The sequence below is a fragment of the Hipposideros armiger genome, unplaced genomic scaffold (assembly GCF_001890085.2).
Source record: "Hipposideros armiger isolate ML-2016 unplaced genomic scaffold, ASM189008v1 scaffold_473, whole genome shotgun sequence".
NCBI classification, from domain to species: domain Eukaryota; kingdom Metazoa; phylum Chordata; class Mammalia; order Chiroptera; family Hipposideridae; genus Hipposideros; species Hipposideros armiger.
In genome coordinates, this window is record NW_017731823.1 from 484,190 (window position 1) to 508,757 (window position 24,568).

General features: G+C 35.0%; 1 long non-coding RNA gene across 1 annotated transcript; it reads right to left on the reverse strand.

The window, feature by feature from the left end:
• Positions 1-682: 682 nt before the first annotated feature.
• Positions 683-23,248, reverse strand: LOC109395487 (uncharacterized). Its single transcript, XR_002126670.1, has 3 exons — positions 23,151-23,248; positions 4,400-4,432; positions 683-743 (listed from the first exon to the last, which is right to left on the reverse strand). It is a non-coding gene; the product is annotated as an uncharacterized LOC109395487 (long non-coding RNA).
• Positions 23,249-24,568: the final 1,320 nt, after the last annotated feature.

The window sequence follows — 24,568 nt, forward strand, 5'->3', positions numbered from 1 at the left end:
AATCATCCATTCATTCTTATACCCATCTATCCTTCATCCCATTGGCAACAAAAGGAATACATAACATAAATCAGACGTGGATGCTATCTGAAAGGAGAAACAGCTATCTATAAGTACATGTCAGACACGACACAAAATATGCTCGAAGAGATATATTGTTGAGGAAATTGGGAGGGAAAACAGTTATTTTTGGACTGGGAAAAATCAGAGGCGCCTTTATAGAGGCCAGTTTCTATATTGGAATTGGAAAGCTAGATAGGATTTGGATGTGCACAGAAATTTGTAAGATATTTTGCACAGAGGTTGGCAGATATTTTGCATAGATGTTTGGAAGATATTTTTCTTTCATTCTTTCTTTAATACCTAAGTCTAGTATCATCTTCTCTAGAAAATTTGGTCACTCTTTTCTACCCACTATTTTTCTACCACTACATAGATAGACTGAGCCTCAGATTTAAGTATAAAATGGGATAATTTTAAGGAAAAAAATAACCTATAACTACACATTAGGAACCCAATAAAATGTAATATACATTGTAAGAACCCAATAAAAATAAAAGTTCAATAAATGTTATTTACTTAACTGAGACCTTCCTCCACACGTTCTTTGGCTTTGAAGCACAGTGTAGTTGAGTGCAGAACCCAGACCCTAGAACTGCAGGCCTACCTGGGTTTGAATTCCAGCTTCAATTCTTACTAGTTATGCAATCTGAGGTAAGTTACTTAACCTCCTGCTTCTTCACCTGTAAAATGAGGATAATTGTACAGTTTTCCAGATAGCATTATTGAGAGGATTAGGTGAGTTAATATATTTAAATGGTATGCATGTATTATTATTATTATTATTATTATCATACTATTATTCCAGAAACTATAGTCAGTCTTTTATTCATAGTTTATGCATTGTATAACTTCAGAGGCATTGATAAACACACCTTTTCTCACTCATTTCTTGTTGCTTTAATATTCACTATCATAGATTAGTTTCTTTGCCTTAAATCTTGTATCTTTTAGAATTAAATTTGGAGTTTAAGCTTGAGGGAAGGGGTTCTGTTTGATTTGTCCTTATGCTTCCTTACCATCTCTGTTTTCTATTCTATTTCCTCTACCCTTGCCCAGTCTTGTCAGGATCCCTCAGAGACACCAACCAAAGCTGGCCAGTATTCTCTCCTCAGAGGTCTTATTTTTTTCAGCTCCATACTACACCCACCTCCTCTAACTTTGATGTTAAGTTGAAATATTCCAACCTTTCCCTTTCCCCCAGTCCTAAGGGACACAGCTGCTTCCTTTCTCAGTAAGAACTTAGAATTCTGTTTTTCACCCTTTCAGTGACCTAGTTTACACTTTTATACTTGAGTATAAACACATCTATATACAATTCTCTCAAGTAACCAGTGTGGTTTCTCTTTCCCGATTGGGTGGATCCTGACCGATATAAGATTACACGTCTTACCAGGAGGACCTATAACATATTGTGGCCAGGTTTTTCAATTTCAATCTACAACAAATGGTGAGACAAATCATGACATTTCTTTATTCAATTCTCCAATGGTTTTCCATCTCATTCAGAGTAACAACTCAAGTGCTCTCAATGGTGATGATGGCCTTGCTTGCTGTACTTTGAATATGCTAATTATACTCATGTTTCAGAAACTGTATGGTGGCTCTTCCATCTGACTGGAATATTCTTCTCCCAGATCTCTGTAGAGTTCACTTCCTACCTCCTAATGTCATTGCTCAAATGTCACTATCTCATTAAGGCCTTACTTGAATTCTTTTTTAAAATTGAACCAATCCCAACCAAAGAAGAGAGGTGCTCTCTAACTTCTTTTTTCTTTCCATGTTTCCCATAGCATTTATAATCACTTAATATATTTTATAATTTATTTATTGCCTTTCGCCACTTCCCCCAACCCTAAAATTTAAGTTCCATGAGGGCAATGTATTTTAACTCTTCTGTTCTGTGCTGTTGTACCCATTATATAGAGACATGCCTACCAAATAATAGATTCCCAATAAATTCATAAATAGGTCTTCATTACATTTGCTGAAGTGAGATTATTTTGTAATACTTTAAATCATAAACACCGGAGCAAAAATGAGTTCATAAGATATTTTCCTTAAAACAAGAAGTGAAATGGAGAAACAATTAAAACATTAAGAATCTAAAGTGACAGAGAAAAAAGGTTAAATAAGGGAGCCCCAGAAGAGCTGGAGGATAGCAGTAATAAATTTGCAAAACTGATCAGCTATAATCTTATTTTAAAAGGTAGAGTGCAGGAGATAATGGGAAGCACCTTAGAGTAGAGAAAAGAACATTAAATGTAGAGTGGACTATCCCACTTCCTCCTGACCCCAATGCTGCTGCATGCTATAAATTTGATTCTGGGGAAATCATTTAATCTCTCTTGCCCTCAGGTTCTGCATTTCTGAATTAAGGAAAATAACTTCCTCTTGCTTTCCTCAGAGGGTTGATATGAAAATTGGAAGAGATCATGTATGTAGAGGTACAAATATAAAAATGTAGAACAATGATTATAATGCTGGTGATGTGACCTCTAATAGATGGGACTAGGAGAGCCAGCAGGGCAGAATATGCCACAGGAGTCCCTGGCAAGCCCTCTGCCCAGAAGAGTTGACGCATAGCCATCTTCAGCTTCAGGGTTACTGGCTCTTCATCTGTGATGCAATTAGAATGATTGGTTTTTAAATCTGTTATGTATTTTGTGCCCTTCCCATCGAGTTGGAATTCAACTGGAGTCACTTACCCTATTTAATTAATTTTATTTAATTTTGCATATTTGGAATTAGGGGCCTGGGAATGTCATATGTAAATATATGCAAAGCAGCATGCAAATTGGGATTGAGAGCCAAAAACCCACCTTTTAAAGAAAACCATCATATATCATTAGGAAAACAGGTTCTTCTCATAGGCCTACTGTGCTTTGGCTGTTTAGAAGACTCTTCAATTTATGGCTACAAATGATACGAATGCAACTGTATATAATATTTACTGTTGGAGAAGCTCATAAAGTTAGCAACTTTGGTATATTTGACCTAACTCTCTTTGTGGAACAAACATATTTCTACAGATTTAAGAAATTAGCTGGAGAAGTAGGGGATGGGTGTGTGGGAAAAGGGGATAGGAGGCAAAGTGGCTACTACCTCTCATGCCTGATGTGCCATATGTCAAGCCACTAATTCACACATTTCTGAAAGATGAAATGAGAAAAGCATTTTGTTTAGTTTTATAATTAAATGAGATCTAAATAAAGAGATATCAAATCCGTGGGCTTTTCTGTTCCACTTAGAAGAAATTATTTTATTCCATAGTTACACTTATGGTGATCATATAAAGGCTTTCAATCTCTGAAAATGGTAAAGAATCTGTAATTTTAACTTTCCTTATATAAGCTATACTATATTATCATTTAGAGTATATTTTAATAAATAATCCAGTCTCACAAATTAGTGTGGGCTTTTTATACAGAACACCCAAAAGTTTGGATTATAATCATAGTTGTAAAAGGAAAGAATTTTCTGAATTCTGAAAAGTCCTTCGAGGCGGCACATCTTTTTTATTATTATTATCATTATTATTATTATTTTATTTTTATTTTTTTGGCAATACTAAATCTGTCTTCTTGCTACTAGTAAAAGGGGTTTTACATCTATTCTAAGGAAGGCTGCATCAATATGCTTTTGAAATTTTTCAAATTACAAAAAACTGACTTCACATAGAACTTCATAATTCCCTCATCAAATCCTAAAGACTATATTATTAAAACATCTGTTTTTGGAATATCTTGCTGACAGTAGAATGTTATACCCTCGGGGAGTCTCCTAATTTTACATAAAATTTGCATACTCATAAATAAGTTAATAGGGGGGGAATGACATGATGACATAAGTATATCAACTACAAACAATGCAAGTATTTTCCATATATCTTTTATAATTGACTTAGAACAGAGGACCACAGATTTTTTGAAAAATGATTTTCTCTCACTCAATCACCTTATAAATGAGACCATGAATTCTTTATAAAGATTTCTCCCTCCCCAGTTTCCCTACTCTGTCCTCAGAAATCCAAAGGTAGCTCAAATTGCTTCAAAATTCAGGAGCAGAATAAACTGCAGCTGTGTGCAAGTAATATTTAAAGTATGGTATATATGATAGGCTCTAAATGGAATTTTATAGTAACATGCATACCCTGGATTATGAGATATATGGAGTAAGCTAGATCTTACATGTTTTCTTTTATCCTGGCACAAAACAACTTTATTCCCATACAATCTTGGTAATTTACACATCCCAGTCAACTACCATGAAGTGCATCATGATTTTTTTCATTTACTTAACTGTGTGCCTTCAACTCTGAGTTTGAAAGGAAACTTACCTCCTTCCATGTTTATTCTGGTAGCTCACTAGCCTGGGGAATAACGGAGCATAATGTGAAAATCACTTCATATGGACAGCTGTCAAATCTGCTTGCTACAGAGTCAGCATTATTACATTATTAACATAATACATTAACATATTACTACATCATTACAGAAAATTATTATCCTAATATAATGACTAGGAACCAGCTCCCTGATTTCCATTAATTCCCAGTTTCATATACTAGGTCACTAGGTAAAGCCTTACCCAGTGAAGTTTCAGGGAAGATAGAAGATGCCTCCATCCAAATTATCTTATACTACCACTGGATAATGTATAAAGTTACACAATTAAAATTGTTTAAGATTATAACTGTTGTTTAAATAACAATATTTTGAGACGGGTTTAACACCTAAAGCTATTACCTGTCATTTTTAACTTTTTGTGAATGGGCTCCTAACTTCAGACACATGAACTATAGACATGATTTAGGGGAATAATAAACTCTTTTAAACTATATGCAAAATTTTGTTTAAATGCCTTTGTGTGATTAATTGGAGAAAAAGGACTCCAATTCAACATATTCTTAAGGGAGTACACACACACACACACACACACACACACATAGGAACCAATGCTTTAGTGAGAATGAAATTTTTTTTTAATTTTTCTTTTATTGTTAGTTTCAGGTGCACAGAACAATACAATAGTTACCCTTTTCACCCTCACCAGGTAACAACCCCCCCATCTATTGCCCTCCCACCCCCGATATCATGCTTATCTATTACAATTCCATTGAATCCGTTCCCGCTCTCTACTCCATGTCCCGAGTAGAATGAAATTTTTAAGAACTAGATTGGTCAGGGGTCTAGAAAGAGTGCAAAGTTCCTGGCAACTAAGCAGGATATAAGGAAACAAAGTTTCCAGAGTTCTGATAGACAAAGAAGATACATAAAAAAGATGCTAAATCCATAGGACCAACTTTATTGGCTCCAAAATTTCACTCAAGCCAAGCAGAGGCAACACAAATTTACTGAATCAACTTGCATTCCTAAATAATGGTTTTTACCTATACTATTTTCCGATTTCCAATAAAAAAAAAATCTTTCTCCAGAATATTCTAAACATCACTTTAGAAGGAGCTGCATGGGCTGAACCAGAACAACAGCTGGGCCTATACCAAGAGTTGAGTCCTACAGGACTGAATTCAGGGCTGTATATATTATCTATTAATTAAGATATTTCCCTTTGCTTGTAACAGAAAACAGAAGAAAACTTATAGTATTGCTTGAATGCTAAGTCAATAGCATCAGTTAATAATTCTTGATCCAGCATGGAAAATTATGCGACCAGAAACCTGTTTCTCTCGTGCTCTATTTGCCTCTTCTATCTTCTAAGGCTTATTTATGACTGTGGCAGCAATCAGAACTACACTTCCTTGTTCAGCTCCATCAAGATCTGACTCAGTGGAACCAGCAAAATACCTGAGATCGGTTGGTTAAGTTACATGTCCATCTTGAAATCACTGTATAGAGGGGGGTAAAATATGCTGATTAGCCAATCACGGCCTACTCCTGGAGCTTGGAATGGAATGAACCTGACCCAAGTGTGTGGCTGAGAGTGGGGGGAGAATGTGCTGTCCAAAGGGTTTGTGCTATTTTTACCACCACCAACAACAAAAACGAGAAATATATACTAGCTATCAAACAATTGTGTACCATATTATCCAAGAAAGAAAGGACACCTCTTAACCAAAGTATGCTGATGTTCATAGCCAGAAAAACACCAGGTTTAAATGAAGAAACAGGGCATTAACCAGATAATAATATCAAGATCTAGGAGTTGGATGAGAGATGTGGAGCAGGTCAGGAAGGAAACAAGCAATTTTTCTGGCAATGGCTACAAACCATAGTGGAGCTCTTTTGGTTAATGGTCAGAAGGCATTTGCTGTGTGGTGGATGAAGACAGATGAAAGGTAAAGAATGAGGAATTTATTATCCATATCTGTCCACAGAAACTATAACCAATAACACCAGGTTTGCACTACATTTAAACCTTCCTGAATTGACAGCCTAGCCACTGGCAGGAGTGAGTAGTAAATTTAGACTCCTCTCTACTCATTCTTTCTTACCTTATAATTCCTTCATTCAAAGTCACCACCCCTACTCCAACGCCAAATCTCTCATCATGAAAGTGGTAACTACTCCAGGATAGGGACACAGAGGGAGATTTTTCTGGATATATGAACTGTGAAGAGCCTGTTCTTGGACTCTAACGAGTCAACCCACTACAATTTCATGAATGCTGGCAAAAAACATAAGACTCTTGGGTCAAAAACAAAGGACAGTCTATTACCCACAGCAATAGCAATAGCCAGAGAATCAGCATTTGTTCTGAGCCCCAGTTCCCATAGGCCATGCAAAAAGGGCCAGGTGATAACCTGCATCTGCAGTGGGTTGCATGACAAAAAGGGACTCTGAATTTGGAAAACCCAAATCTTTTAGACTGGAGAGTCCAACTCTATTCTTCCAAGTGCCTTGCCAAAAATGGGTTTCTAAGAGCCACAGACACCATTTAGTTCCTGAGTGTTTGGCAATCACCTTACAAATAGTAATAAGAATGGAGTGGGAAATAAGACAGGGTAGCTAAAATTACTGGGAAATTTCCTAGATCCCCTTATCAAAATGCAAATATTTGAAGGAATGTCATTATAACAGCTATTAGTTTATGAAACAGCTATTTGGATATCGAATAGTAGCGTTCTGAATTTGTTAAGCATTTTTATATCTACTGGTTTATTCTGCAGCCCTGCAGGACAGGTAAGTATGAAACTGTTACGCCATTTAATAGCAGAATAAAACTAAGACAGGCAAAGCAACTTATTCAAATATAACTTCATGGATTATATTTGAATTGTTCAATTAAACTGTAACATTGTTAGTAATATATTAATATAATTTTCCCCAGAATTTATTTATTTATATATATATATATATATATAATTCAACCCTTAATAATAAACATAAAATTATAAAAATATATAATAGTTAAAACTGACTGTTAGCTACACTTTTGTGAAGTTTTGGGGTTGCATTATAAGAGCACTGCTTGAGAGTAGTTCAAAATATTCAAATGGGGCCGGCCGAGTGGTGCGATGGTTAAGAACTGGCTTGGGATGCCAGAGGGCCCCGGTTCGGATCCCACATATGAGGGCCAGTGACACTGCCCTCCACAGCTAAGATGCTGAACAACAGCTCAGCCTGGAGCTGGGCTGCTGTGAGTCACTGGCGACAGCATAGGCTGCAGCCCCTGTGGCAGTGGGTTGCCATGGGCTACCATATGTAGCCAGCAGCCACAGTGAGTGGCCGTCCAGAAGCCAGCAACTGATCTGCCTTGCCCGGGAAGAGTACAATGACGGTGCCAACTTGGGCCAGTGAAGCAACGTCCTCCACAACTAGACTGAAGAACAAAAAAACGACAACTTGTCTGTTCCCCTTCCCCCAATTCCCCAGCAGTGTTCCCATCCCCCCAATTCCACAATAAAAATCTTTAAAAATATATATATATATTCAAATGATGGACCCTTGAGTTGTTACTCTGGAGGGTATTTCCTGTTTGATAAGAATATCACCCAAGCTGTTGTTTAAATTCTGCCATAACTTTAAAAAAGATTGTTGATGCAAACGCTTATTATTTTTTGTAAGCAGCTTCAATCTCCTCCAATTAGAGACACTCTTTTAGTAAAGTAACACCCACTAATCTGTCAAACTGAAATCATTTTGCAAACGAGAAGACTAATTCTGTTTTTGTCATTTAACAGGATATTAATCATCTGATGAAACAGAAAGGTTTAAGAAAATGAGCATTTTCAAATCATTTGGCAAATATCTGCTAATGAGAGCAGATAAAAATTCTGGTGGAGAGAAGATGTTTTTGGTGTTTTTTTACCTGACACAAAAGCAGATCACAAAGTGTAATAGTGTCGTTTCTTTTTCAAATCTGTAACACAGCAGCAGATTGTCAAAAATGGTTAAAGACAATGTCAGCCATGATTCCTTTCAGCTCTCAAGAGTGTGGCAACATGTATTATTTGGCGTAATCATGACACAGATCTGCATGTGTGTGTCTTCAATAATTCATGTTGCAGCTTGTCTCACTGTGGGGACAGATGTCAGTGAAACCAGTGACAGCCGATCATGCTGATCCCACACATAATCACGTGCGGCTGATCCCACAGTGACACTGAGCCTTGAGTATATGCCCATTAAGTCTGATTGGAGCTAAGAAAATATGGGCCAGCAAGTTTGGGTATAGCAACTGATTTTATAACTACATTAAATGTACATATTTATATGCATGCATATATAAAAACATCTCACTTCCATATGATTTCCTAATGATTTGGAAATCTTTATACAGTGTAATTTGGACTAACTAGTGGGAACATTCGCTACATTTGAATGTCATATTTATTAGGTCATTAAAATATACATAGAAATGTTACTAACAAAAATAAAGTATTTATTGTTAAGTATAGAAATGTATCATTCTCCTACAGGTGATTTATAGAATTACCAATCTTGATTAATCTTTCATTATGAATTCATGTATAGAACAAATAAATGTCACATATCCAGAAGATTAAACAAGCTAGTACGCTGAAGTTTTGTTCTCAAAGATTTATCTTTGTTTCTCACAATGATTAGTATTTTCTTTTAACATTTGGCATTAATAAAAAATGATCATATTCCAGGTACTGTACGAGAAGTATAAATGTGTATCTGTCAGTAGGTGTCTATGAATATTAGTTAAATTAAAGAATATAGAACATTGGTTAGAATATAGAAACAGTCTTCCTGCCCAAAGTTAGTCAAATTCTTAAGCATTAACAAGTTTCATAGCAAGGGACCAGAATCAGAGGATGTAGCTAGGAAGGTGCAAGTCAATTGCTTTTACTAGAATAGTAGCTCAACATGTTTACCTTCTATTTGTGCATAAAGAAATACAGAGCTAGCAATTCCAAAGTCTTCTAAAAAGCCAAAATATTAGGTAATATTCTTAGATCCCAAGATGAGCTCCCTTTATCCATTTCTTGAATAACATTAGAGAAATGTGTCAAACTCTACTTACAACCTGTAGAATCTCTGGTTAACATTTAGAAAATAACATGTGTAATGGTTGTATATGAGGATAAACATGTGTATGTATATATGACATTTTAAAACATTCCGCAGAACAAAACATTCTTCTTTACGTTTTCTTTAGTAATATGTTCTGCTATTTCTGACTTGCCCTTAGACGTATAGCATTTCGGTTAGCTTTTGGAGTATTTCTCTTGGTGACTTTATTGTTTTACAGAGGAAGTGCCTGGCTCAGTCCTAATGACTCCTCTGATCTATCCTCTGGCTCTAAGATCCATACACTTAGAAAAAGGCGTTGATTTTTCATTATCCCAGGATTAGACTGTTTTCAAAATATACTGAGTCAGGGAATCTTCAGTGCTATATTGAAGATTAGTGTTGCATAGTACTGTCTAGCCGTGGGTACCATTTTTCTTTGGAGTTGCATTTATATAAACATTTCTAATCACAGTTTTGTAAAGAGACATGGTATTATAATTCATGACTTTTAGGTAATATGTCATATGAATCTTAACATATGGCATTACACTCTACAATGGCAATCTTGGCTTCCAAAGGGAACTGGAAAACATCCAGTGAGATGAGTATAAGCCAAACTTGATAGAAAACCATATCGATGCTAATCCAGGTTTGCACCTTTTATTCAGACTTGGAACTCTCTAGCAGATGGTTCAGTGTTGAAGCACTAATGTTAGCAAAATGTCAAAACTATTTTGCTAGACTCCCCAATTGTTCATACAGATTATTTTTCAAGTGCTGGCTATCAAAATAGTATTAAGTAGCACTAAGTTCTCTGATCACAAATGCAGGTATTTTAGTTTCAATTTCCAAAGACAATCTGGCTATGCTCCCTTGGAATACAGCCAATCTGCTTTTACAAAGAAAAATAAAATTTTAGAAGTTTTTTCTCTGATTGTTCAGCCAACAAGGGCACACTCAAAGAAGACAAAGGAATGCAGAACCATTTGGCAAATGGCATTGTTAGTGGCTGCTATATCAATTTAATCATCCAAACAAATGTCATGAGATACTCGGAATCAAAATTTCTTATCCTGGAATTCAAGGACACAGAGAAATAAAATTACATGGGCTTCAGAGAGGCCACAAACCATTTGAATTTAGAGGAAAATATAGGTGTGAGTGTGCACACGCACACTTCTTTGTGCACATACATATACACTGAATATACAAGGCGAATGAATGGACAAATAAGTGTGACCTTCATATTAGGATCTAGCAATGGTTTCAGTGTTACAGAAAGTCAGATTACATTTACAAAACAAGAATGAACATATTTGCATCTAGATGAAATTATATTTCAGCATTAATTGATCACTTAATGACTATTAGCATCTGTGCTGTCTTTAATGTATTCTTCTTGTAATATTAAAAAAAATCTTATGAAGTAGGAATTAAAGAGACCTGTTTTGCAGACATCTAACCACAATGTCTCAGTGAGAGAGGCTTATCTGGGCTCTACCAATGGGTACTCTAGAATTAACCTTCCTGACTCCAAATTCCACTCCTTTTTTCTCAAATCACTTTTCCTCCTTTAATGGTTTCTACCACCTTAGTGTAAACAGACTACAACCCCAACAGCGAAAGACAGTTAGCCAAGTTTATGATAACACAAGAAGACATACAAATAAGAGACCAGTTTCAAGTAACATTCCTTCTCTAAAAATATCCTTATACAAGTCTAAAGGATGTCAATATTATTATCCTCAAGGCATATGTTTTCCTTTGCAAACTTCTTGTGGCAACCACTACAGTATTATGTCAATCAGCATTAACAGATAAAACAGCAGTAAGATTTTCCTTGACATCTGTTTGAGTCCTGACCACAGCCCAACGCAAAGCATGTGGGCATTCCACCCTGGGAGCCAGTTCACATCAGGACAGCTATTTTCCCTGTTCTTCCATGAATGTGTTCTAGGAATGAGGTCACTGATAGAAAGATTCATGTGTAGGCCCTAAGAGGCTAGGTCAAATAAGAACTAAATAATAACCAGTAAAAATTGATCTGAGAGATTGAAGAGAGCTTAAAAGAGGTATCATGTTCAAATTAGATCAAGCCATTCAGGACTGATCCTATAGGAAGGACCTGTTCCAGGGGGTGTCATGTGTATGTCATTGTGCAAAGGATGGTCAGGTTGGACTGGACAACATTGTTCCAACTGTGTAACTCTTACATAAGTAACCACATATATTTTCCTCACTTCTAAACCCTAATTTGCTCTTCTCACTATGTCTTTTATGATTAACCATGGTTTTATTTTCATTTTTGTTCATTACCAATTTCAATGCTGAAGACTTTCCATATTTTTTTTTAATGTTGTGACAGGAATTCTTTGCTGAAGCTAAAAAAAAAACAAACAAGAATGAAACGAGCTAAGAGAATAACACTGTATTCCATTTTTCCATTTAAAATATGTTATAAAACAGCTTTCAGTTTAAAAAATTTTGACAGTGTATATTCAATTTTTCAACTAACAGATGTACGTACATAAAATTATATGATTGAAATTCAGTGTCAGGGGCTTTAGTCATTTAGTTTGAGCAAACTCAAGGCATTGCTTCATGATATAGCTCTTGAAATATCCCTGTTTTAATAATGAGATAGTGGGATTTCTATGAAATAGTGATATGGGCATATTTATTGAATTTTAAAAGAATAGTTTATGTGAATATTTTTTAATTACTATGATTTGTTTTTTAAACGAAAAGTGATTTTCTTTGTTTTTTAAGAAATCAATTATTAAGAAGATTAAGTGAGCAACATATGGCTATTCCACGACTGAAGAAACCAAATTATGTGTTAGAACTTCTAGTTCAGAGTTCTTCATCCTAAAACTTCAACAATTAATAATGTGTTTACTAATTAAGAAATATTAGGATTATTAGTAACTACTTAATACAAAAAATAAGGACATTGAGAACTATTGATGAGGTTTGCTTCATGGTCTTACCAAGGTTTTGAGAAATATAGAGGCTAAGTGACCTTAATAAAGGCACTGGATAAATGTTTTTAACAAAGACAATCCAGTAAGGAATATGGTTTTGAATTGTGAAAGTCCAGTTTGAAAGTGGTCTATGGCTTTCCTACTCCAAGTGCCTGTCTGGGAATAAAATCAGCTTCACGAGAAGCACACTGTTTGATTCAGCTTCATAGATGATGATGATGATGATAATGATGATGATGATGATGATGATGATGATTACTATTATAAGACATTGTCAATAAAGGAAGCAATGTGTTCATTTCCATTGTGGGGCAGGCTCCCTAGCTCATGATGGACTAGGAACAAACTGTTCAGATACTGTCACCAGTTGGGTAACCACACTTTATGTAGCATTTGTCTAAAGAAAGATGATTTCACTGCATTATTGCTGTTAAACATTTGTTTCTAGTCAAGATTGAAAAATCACTTGTGAATAAATAGTGAGGTTTTAAAATAGGGAACTGCATTGTCTCTAACAGATACTATTTTCACATATACATAACTATATGAAAGTTTTAGAAATATTTACTATTGCTGAGAGAAAAGTGTAAGAATATAAAACTTAGGATACGAGCACAAAAGACCAAAAGTTCACATGTGTTAGTTGTAGTATGGTCAGTAATCTTCCCGTAACTGACAGGCACAGGGGAGTGGTAAATATTCATTTTCTCTTTTATTGTGGATTGAACCGTTCTATACCTAGGGTTACAAATCAGAGTGTTGGCCATTTTCCACTTAAGAATAATGAGCTTTAACTCACAAGCACCTGCTTATATTAGCCAAGGCTTTCTTGCTTGTGTAACGGCAATACATTAGTGAATGGCATCCTTCCTATTCAGTGCAGGCTGCTATAACAGAATACCATAGAATGGGTGGTATTCCAAGATCAAATCCAAGATCAAGGTGCCAGCAGATTTAGTGTCTGGTGAGTCATCTTTCTGGTTTGCAAACAGCTCCCTTCTCACATGGGGAAGTGGGAGGGAGAGGGGAAAAGGAAAAGGGGAGAGGGGAAAGGGGAGAGGGTAGATGGAGAGGGAGAGGAGGGTGAGGGAGAGGGACACTCCCCTCTGGTCTCTTCTTATAAGGACAGGAAACCCATCTTGAGGACTCCACCTTCATGACTCCCAAAGGCCCCCATCTCCAATTTTATCACATGAGGGGTAAGGTTTTAACATATGAATTTTGTAGGAACACACTTAATCCCTATCAATAAAGTACCTGTCATCTAAAATATAATGGTCTCCAGATAGGAACAAACATATGTTTAAAATATTTTCAAGCTAGACATAGGTTATGATAACTCTAGAATAAAAATGCACTCTTCCTACAGGGAAACATAGGCTAGCCATTGTTCTTATCATTTATCAGGATAATTGAGTGTGTCACAGAAGCCAACAACTTCTCACACTCTTGTATCTTTTTAACTGACAGAAATGCCAGGTATATCATTTATATAATAAATAAGATCATTCCAAAAGATAGCAATTTGGGGAGCCCAGATCCCTTCTGTATAGAGCAGTAACTAGGCACCCCGAATCAGACCCTCTGGGTTGGAGCTTCATCCTCTGGGCTACCATGCTGAGTAGGCCATCTTAGGCAAGTTACTTGGTCTTTCTCTGTCCAGTTTACCAGTTTATAAGACAGAGAGGTAATCACAGGATTTATCTCCAGAGTATGGATTATATGAGATAACCAAGTAAAGAGTTCAGCACAGCAACAGTGGTAACCACTCAATAGATGCTACTATTGCTGTTTAAATGTGGCAATTTCACCAAACCCAAGAGGCTTGGTTTTACAAGGGTGTCAAGGTTAACCAAGATTCCAGTGTCCTAAATGCTAGCAGGGATTATTATTTTTAAGGATGTATTGACCTTAAGGAAATATGGTTTCCCTACAGACCCAGCATAATCACTACCCATTATTACACATATAATATTTTTAAAGAAAAAAATTTTTTACTCTTAGCTTCTGGACCTTTTGTTCAATGCAAGGCTCTATCAGAAACAATGGCTTTGTTATAAGACATTTTATTCTAGGAATGGTGGTTTTGAATATTCAGTAGGGCTCCAGGCTAATGATTTTGTGGTTAGGTTTCTTGTCTTCCAGAAAGCCCTTGACAAAGGTCACAAACAATTTGATGGCTTCTCTTATTAAAATAAAGATGGAAAGCATTGATGATAACTCTGCCCAGCAGCTAACTTCATCATCTATAGCAGTTTCAACATATGCTTGTGAGATAATGAAAAATATAGCATTAAATACAGTGGCAGATTGAATCTTGTTTCAGGGTAAATATAGTAAGTCATTTTTTTCCGTCTTCATTTCCTCAGAACCTGTTTAGCATTAGACTGTTAATATCATCACTGATACGTGACAAAACCATTGCATAATATACTGAATTTCAGACCAACCCCCACATAAAAGTGAGGAACGGAAAACTATGAACATTAATCGGGCATTCAAAATAATGAAGTGCTTCAAGCCAACCCTCTTCAAAAGCCTTCCACTCCCACTCCTATAGTTTTGTAGGAACAAACAGTTTATAAATCTGACATGCTTTTCTGGTCTCATTTAATATTATAAGAATGTCATTTTTCTAAGCTTCAGTCAATATTTAAAATTTTTAATGTATATTTTATAGCCAAGAGTAAAAATATTCTATGCAATTTTTAATTTTTATGATATAATCTTTTAAAAAAATCAAGTTTGGAATCTAAATAAAAAACAAGTTTGTCAATATGGGGAAGGAAGGAAGGATTATTTACACTTTAATCTCCAAAAATTGGAAAGTACACATAATGATTTTGAGCACCTAACATTTTGTCATGGTAAATGGTTGCCTGGGTAAATTACAGCTATTTGAAGACTATATATACTTTTTATCCAATAATAGTTTTAAATTACCAATAATAAAAAACATAACCATTAACTTCAAAGAAAAATCAAGTAAGTTAAGAATGATTAAATTTCTGTTTGTATTGAGGAGCATAGCTCAGGAAAATTTGCCACACACACACACACAATTCCAAAAAATATCTCATTAAATTGAAATATGATTTAAGAATGAAAGTATTTACTCATTTTATTAGGACAAAAACTGATTTAGGAGCTGACATTTTATTGATATTATCCTTTGGTTGGTGACAGTGGTAAAATATGGGTCTTTGCTGCTTTATGTCAAGGGAAATTTCTGTCCCCTTATCTCTTGCCAATAGATGACAAGCATGCTGCCTCTCTTTCGTGGTTTCCATTACATCAGAGGTTGGTCTTAGTTCCTCACTCGGAGTTGTCCCACCAATGCTGTTGCCAACATATTTCCCTTTCAGAAGTGACGTTAGGAAAAACATCTTCCCTCTATTGGCTCTGGTTTACAGAAGCAATAAATGGCTCAGCTGCAGCTATTGCTTCAGGATCTAATTAAACAAGGATCTGCAGATGCTGTGAATTTTTTTTTAATGCCTAATGATACAAGCAACTGCATGGAGCACATATGTTCATTTTCTCTTCTTTGACAAAGACTACAGAGAACCTGAACTTGCAACATGCATCAGATGTGGCATGTTCTTAGGTGTTATTCAAGGTCAAATGTTTTTAGAAGTAAAAACAGCAACAATTAACCAAATGACTTCATGTAATGTGGCCTAAGATTTAATGCTCTCCTATATTAAACTTGAAGTCTATCATGTGGATATATGTAGCCCAAATCCACTTTGGATTATGCCATTAGTCTTTCTTAAAGGAGTATTCTCCATGTGTTTATTTCAGACAAATTTCCACTTATCTCTTAATTATATATTTTAAATATAAAATAAAGTATGTATGTAATATGTATTAAAGCTTTAAAGCATAATAACAAAGAAAACAACTGTGAATCCACCAACCAATCTAACAATGACATTATAAATATCATTTACATCTCTTTTTTTAATAAACTTTTACCTCATTTAGTTAAAAATACTAATTGCCCTGTGATTTCTTCTTTGACACACAGGATATTTAGAAATGCATTGTATATTTTCCAAATATTTGGGTATGTTCCAGTATCTTGTTATTAATTTCTAATTTAATTTTATAATTAATTGAATTATGGTCAGAGAATATGTATTGCATAATTTATTGGGTTGTCGGAAAAGTCATGACGTATTTTCTCTATGTTTTTTGTTGCAAAAATGCGTCATGACTTTTCTGACAACCCAATAAATCCTCTTAAATTTACTGATTTGTTTCATGGCCCAGAATATGATCTATTTTGGTAACTACCATGTGCACTGTAGATTTTGCTGTTTGGAAATAAACTGTTCTATAAATTAAATTAGGTAAAGTTGGTTGACATTATGTTCAAGTGTTCTATGTACTTACTGATTTGCACTCTACATGTTTTGTCAGTTATTGAGAGCAAGATATTGAAATCTATAGCTATAATTGAGGATTTATCTGTTTCAGTTCTATCAGTTTTTCCTTCATATATTTTGAAGCTCTGTTAGTTGTATAAACCATTTGAATTATTCTATCCTGCTGTCCTGTTGATGAACTAATCTTTTATCATTATGAAATGATCTTTTTCATCTCTGATAATAAGTATTGATATCTAGTAGGTCATGTCCCCATATATTTTTCTTTATCTTCAGTGGTGTCTTATTTTCTGAGCCCTTTTCTGTTTCATACAAATTTTAAAACCCTTTTGTCAAGTTCACAATTCCTATTGAGATTTTGTTAGAATTCCTTTAAAATTTTACATCAATTTGTGAAGACAAAAACCTGATCAAGCATATCCACCCCAAACATACGTAAACAACATATATTAAATGGCTAAGCACTAAAAGTTTAATCTCTAAAATCAGAAAGTAGATAAAGATTATGCTTATTACTACTTTTATTCAACATTGTATAAAGGACCATGCCAGCTGTATAAGACATGAAAAGGTAATACAAAGTATATGGGTATAAAAGTGGAAAAAATTGTCATTATTAGTTAAATGACATATATGTCCACACAGAAAATACAAAAAACCTACAGACAAATTATGAAATGTAATAAGATGATTTAGTGAGTTCGTTGGATGTAAGATTAATTTACAAAATTTTTAGCAACAATGATTTAGTAAATGTAATTCAAAAATAACAATATCAATACAAAATTAAGGAAACTAGGAATAAGTTTAACAAATGATGGATAAGACTTCAATAATGAAAATTACAAAAATCAATTGAAATATAAATTCCAATTGTTACTGAGGATGTATACAAGAGGAATTATCTTAATGGTGGCTGTGTATGGTAAAAATATTTTGAAACAGTTCAGTGAAACTTAATAGAGTTGAAAATATAGAAAAAACTCCTACAATTACAAGAAAATAAACAAAAGACATATTCCAAAATGTTCATTTATAGTATCATTTGTATGGTAGGCAGAATTCTAAAATGGCCCCCAAGATTTCCACCCTCTGGTATATATACCCTGTATAATGAATGCCGTGACTTTAAGTGTGAGCAGGACTTGTGAATATGATGAGGCACCACCTCAGTGATTATGATACATTGTATGGCAGAAAGAATTTTGCAGAAGTAATTTAGATGTCTGATTAGTTGGCTTTAAGTTAGTTAAAAGGAGCACTACACCTGATGGGCCTAACCTAATCAGGGATCCCTGAAAAGAGGTAGAAGAGATTCAAAGCTAAAGGTATTTCTTTTGCTGACCTAGAATTAGCTAACTGCTATGCTGTGGAATGGTTCACATGCCAGGGAAATGTGGGTGACCCTGGGCTGAGAAACGTCTGCAGTTGGCAGGCAACAAGAAGGGAGATACCTCAATCTAACAACCTTTGAGAACTGAATTCTACCAACAACTTGAATGAGCTTGGATGAGGACCCTGAGTCTCAGAGAAGACTGCAGTCCTAAGCAACATCTTTATTTTGGCCTAAACAAAGAAAAGCAGCTGAGCCATGCTGTGCCCTGACTCCTGACCCACAAAACTATAAAAATAACATACTCATGCTATTTAAGCTTCTAAATGTGTGGTAATTTGTTATGCAGCAATAGAAAGATAACACAGTTTGTAATAGCAAAAGAAAGAAAGAAAGAAAGAAAGAAAGAAAGAAAGAAAGAAAGAAAGAAAGAAAGAAAGAAAGAAAGAAAGAAAGAAAGAAAAAAGCTCCCACAAAAAAACAAGCTAGAAATAACCCGAATGTCCATGGGTGGCAAATAAATTAATAAATTATTTCATTATAGTCATACAATACTATGCTAAATCATGATAAAATTAAATAAACTATACCAACATGGATAGATCTCAAAAACCTGTTGAGGAAAAACGCAAATCACAAAAGTATACGCACTATGCCTCTCTTTATATGAGTATGAAAACAGGAAAAATTAAATAATATGTTATTCAAGGACATATATTCATATATATGTTATTCAAGGACAATAAGGAATGGTTACTATACAAATCGAGATTAAGATCACCTCTGGGGGAGGACAACATTTGAGAGTGTTATAGAAGTGGCTTCAAAGGTCTTGCTGTTAGCCTAATTCTTAGGTTCACTGGTGAGTACATAAGTGTCTATTTTATTATTTTTTAAACTCTACGTATATGTTACAAACACTCTTTTATAATGGAAGACATACTTCACCATTAAGAGTATATAATCCTGTAAAAAAGCCCCCAAATTCTAGAAAGTTAATCTCTTGTCTTCCTAGATTAGAAATTGAGTAATAAATTCATCAAGTGGAAAAAATTATGTATGGCTCTCCAAGTGCATATTTAAATACAGCACCAGCAGTAATGGCCATGGTAGTAGTCATCTCTCCACCATAATTAGTGATGGCAGTTGAGGCAGATTAGCAAAGTGAACCAGGAGGCTAGTGACACTGGTGTCATCTTCCTTCTTCCCTGTTGTATGCTCAATCTGGGCTGTGTTGGGGAAGTAAAGCCGAGAGAAAACACCCAAGTGCTAATAAGAGTGAGAAAGACACAGAGGCAGAAAACTGGGAGACAGAAATATTTGAAAATATGCTTCACATTTCTCGAATTAATTAGAAAGTGAATCATAAACCAGTGTTTAACTAGCAACATTATTGTGGGTGAATTATTTATCTCAGTGAATAACACAATTTTTATGTTCATAATATTGAACTGTTTTGCTTACACATTCTGAATGGTGAACCAAGGGAATTAATTTAGCAAGGGTTCTGAGAAACTCTATCAAACCTGAACTCATGAATCTTCCTGATGCAATACTGAAAGGCAAGTCGGATCTCTGTTTTTACACTAGCATTTCAAATCTAGTTCTACTTTTCCAAAGCTACTTCTGAATTTGATGACCACTATTATCAAAGCAAATTATCTGAGCTAGATCTATGACAGGAACAACATTTTAGCATAAGACTTTATATAGATATATCCACGTGTTTTGTAACAAAGTGATGCGAAATCAGATTTCACAAAGCTTAATTCTTAATAATCAGCTAGCAGGGATAGCTGTGCATCCCTAAATGACTGGATATTTTTAACACTTTCTACTTTGCAAATTAATTCTAGCCTAGAATTACAGGAATAGGTGTCAACAGGGTGGTACTCTATATACGTAACTGTTATGCCTTAAAAAACATAGCAAATTACTTACTACAAAGAAGTATCACTAACACTGAGGAAAAGAGGATCCGCTAATTTTCTCCTTTTAGTGTAAAAATTCTGTCATTTGCTGTTAGGTTAGAAAAAAGATTTTCATGTGATGAATTCCAACTTAATAATAAAATATTATATCATTACATCATCTCTCTTCTCTTTGATGTCCACCAGCCCTCTCCAACAACAGTAAAATTCATCTGTGCTAGACTAATAGTCACAGAATTTTAGAGCTATAAAAGATTCAAGATATCATGTGGTTCAACCCAAAAAACTATATTTAGCATGGTTGTTAAAATTTCTTTTTGAAAGAAACACTAGAAAAATAAAACTGCATTTTCCCCATAGAAAATCATTAAGAAGGTTTATTAGCAAGCTGAATTTGAGAGATAGTTCACTTTTCAAGCAACTGAATTCTGGCACACACATAAAAAAATAATTAAGTCAACTATTTTCAAAGTGACAGGACCGTGGAGATCATAAGGGAACAGCAACATGGAGATCATAAGGGAACAACATTTATAAATGTTGGCAACTAGTCATACACATGAAAAAAGGAAACAAAAAGCAATTTATGTAGGAGTTTGGCATCCTAGATTCTCTCTAAATTTTGATGAAGAATTTCTCAGGTAATTTTATTTTTCTGACATAATCACTCTACTACTACTTCATAATATAGGTAAGAGCATTTGGTTGCATCCAGTGCTCCAAAGGGATCATGAAATAAAATATATCAGTGAGGTTTTAAAGAAGGCTGGTTCCATAACTAACAAAGGAACAAACTATAAGATTTAAATGAGAAAATATGAGATAAATTAGTTTTCTCCTCTTGTGTCCTTTCAAAAGCTAGAGATTCTTGCTCCCTTGTTCTTTCATTCCAGCACTACTTCTATTAATCTAATTATTTTGAACCCCTTCATAATTTCTGCTATTTTGCACCTGCTGCACTCCCTTTACCTTGCCTCAAATTTCTGTTCTCACCAAATATATCTGTCAGTATCCTCGGGATTTCAAGATAACTTCTTCCATTAAAAAAAAAATTGATAATAATACTAATCTTTTGCATGAAGCTTTCATATGCTTTATCCTATTTCATTCTCAAAACAAAGTAGCAGGGTCGGTATGTCAATTTCCATCCTCTAGAGAAGAGAAAGCCCAGAAAAATAAGTGGCCTGCCCAAGATTACAGCTAAATAAATTACTGAATAAAGAACAGAAGTCAATTTTCTTCCCACAATGCCAACAATGATTTCTTAAAGCCACCTCTTTAGACGCATCAGCTAGTCTCTCTGGTCACCACTCTCTCTCTATTGTTATTCTTCACTCCCACATCTATTTCCATGCAGTAATGTTTATGAGCTTGCACACAAATTGCTGCTGACACAATACCATCTACCAATGGCTTCTGAAGCTCTCCAAAGGCCTTGTAGTGCATGACTTTCTTTGGGACAACTGGGAAAGTTACATGGAAATAACATGGAGCTCACAGAACAGGTTTCCGGTACCTCTGACAGCAGGAATTCTATAAATTTAAAGAGGCCTTCCCTTCTCATACCTGAGAACAGTGAATCCATGACTGTCTCTGAATATATTGCCTTATTATCATCCATTAGTAGATATAGTAGTTAGGTTCTGTATGTCAGACTGGGAAAATAATATAAAATTTAACTTTGCATTAAAAACAAGCAATTACCATAATTCCTATTAGACAGGGATCAGCCAGGAAAGCACTCTAGGTAATTTAAATGAGGACATTTAATACACAGGTAATGAGTGATGGAAAAGCTGATAAACCAACAGGGAAGCAACCGAAAGATCAAGAATAGCAAGAAGCCACTACCACTACTAGGGTTAGAGAGACAAAAGGGAAAAGTCTTATTATGAGACAAGAAGCCATGGTTGACTGGTGGGAAAACTAGAACTCAGCAGAGGATGTCTAAGTGGGGAGCTAAAACCATAGAGGAAACCTGCCACTGCAGGGAGATACTGCCTAGGCTTCTCCCATCCTTCCCTTCTTACATCCCTCCTTTCCCTTCCCTTCCCCTACTTCCCATGGGCCTAATCTACCTGGAAGCTAGTTGGCAAGTAAGTCTGAAAAACATAGTTTGTAGTGACGATCAGAAATGAACATTAGTTACAATGATGGCCAACCCACTTCCCAAGGCACAAAAGAGAAACTTAGAAGTGCAGTCTGGTTGCTGAATTATATTCAGTTTACTTTTCTTTCATATAATGAAAACGATCTGGAAATCTCTCAGTAGCCTAGATATTGTAGTATTTGGTACATAATACAGTTGGTTAGAAAATAATGCTAAGTATTGAAAGTGACATAGCGTAAGTACCATATTTTCTCATTAGACATTTAAAGCAACAATGGATATCATTACACAAAAATATGTACTATAATCATACAATTTATTTGGGCTGTATAAAAAAGGATTTACTTGGCCTGTCTTAATATATTTATACCTCAATACATATTTATTATATAAGCATTCACTCAAGACCCACTATGCAGCATACAATTTACTAGTCCCTAGGAAAACAACAATTTTTATAAAACAGGGTCATATCCTCAAGAAACAAAGAGAATAGGAATTATGAATAAAGTAAATAATACACATACAATATAGATATGATTGAGAGGAACACACAAATAAGGAAGTAGTTCATTTTTCCAGGGAGAAGGGCATCAAAGGCGGCTGCCCAGAAGAGAAGATATATGAGCCAAATCTAAAAAGATAAAGAAGACTCAAAGCAAAGCTATGTTTCTCTGAAGTCTTTCCAGGCTCTTCTGACATAGGCACAATGATTAGTAACAATAATTGCTTACATCCTACCTTTGGAATTGATTATAATGCTGAATCATCTGCTTACCTCAAGAAAATGCTTGAAAATAACCCCTCACATTTCTACCCACATGGCAATGCAAGAAACATAGCACAGATAGTCACAATTTGAAAAATCTCCAAGCAATACATGCTACAGAGTACTTACCTTCTCTTTCTGTCATTCCCAACCGTCCCCAGTCTATCCTGCTTCCTACATACTACTAAATATTTTACCCCAGTGAATCTTTGTTTTAGTTTGTTTTCTTTTGCAATACAACCCCAGAGTCAAACAGACCTGAAAATCACATTGAGCCAAATTCCTTGAGGCTATAATGAAAGACTTTCTTTGTTCTCCCATATTTGGAAAGGAATTTAGATAACAATTTGTATAATACTGGAAATTCCTCCCTTATCTAAGACTTGATGGCCTTCTGTCAGCCACTCCCTAACTGGAAGATTAAATACTTAAATCTTACTGCCTGTGTAGACCAAGATTTCTTGTTACAAAGACTGTAAAAAATATATGGTGATGCATGTCTCAGATTCATTACTTGGAAAATTACATATCTATACCAACAGGAGTGAGGTCATCTACTAGGATAAAAACCAGTCTCAGGGGCCCAAGGTCCATCCAAATTTCATAAACATCCATCCCTTGGGTATAGTTAGCTATTGCTTACATAGCATATTGAATATGCTTCTAATCCAAATCTTCTATTGCATCCAATGAGAACTAACATCCCAGAGTTGTGACCTTTGTCTTTAGCTCAGTTATCTTCTCCAAACAGTTTCCACCCCCGCCCCCCACCCACCCTTTCCAAAGAGCTGGAGCCCAAGCCCTACCACACATCCATTAATATGTCCAGGATTTGACTTGTGCAGTTGGACTTAACACAGTTGTAGTTACTGTTAGCTTTTTGAGATGATGCTTTCACATTCCTGTGGGGCTCAGGTCTGTGTCCCCCAAAAGTACTGGAGACCATACAAGAACCAGCCCAATACCTGTTGGACTTTAATACTATATCATATTTTGAGAATAAAGGGAAAGATCACATTAAAAAATAAATAACCCAAGTCTTGCTTTATCAAGATAGCATAAAATTTTAAAAATATATCTAGAAATGCAACTTAAGATTTATGACACAGACAACAATGCAATACAGTGGGGAATGAAATATTTTTTCAATAAATGGTGCTAGATGAGTAGAATATCCATATAGGCAAAAAAGTAGCTGAATTTCTATCTTTAATACACACAAAAATAAATTACAACAGATTGCATATCTAAACATAAAATATAAAACAATAATGTTTACAGGAGAAAACAGGGAAGAATGTCCCTCTGAATTTGGAGTAGGCAAAGATTTCTTAAATAGGACACAAAAAGCACAACCATGAAAAACTGGACATGTTGTAGTATATTAAAATTCCAACTGGATGTCAAAAATCATCATTTAGAGTGTGAAAAATCAAACAATAGAGTAGGATGCTCTTCACAAATATATCTGACAAAAGATTCATATCCAGACTATATATATATATACATATATATATATATATATATATATATATATATATATATAT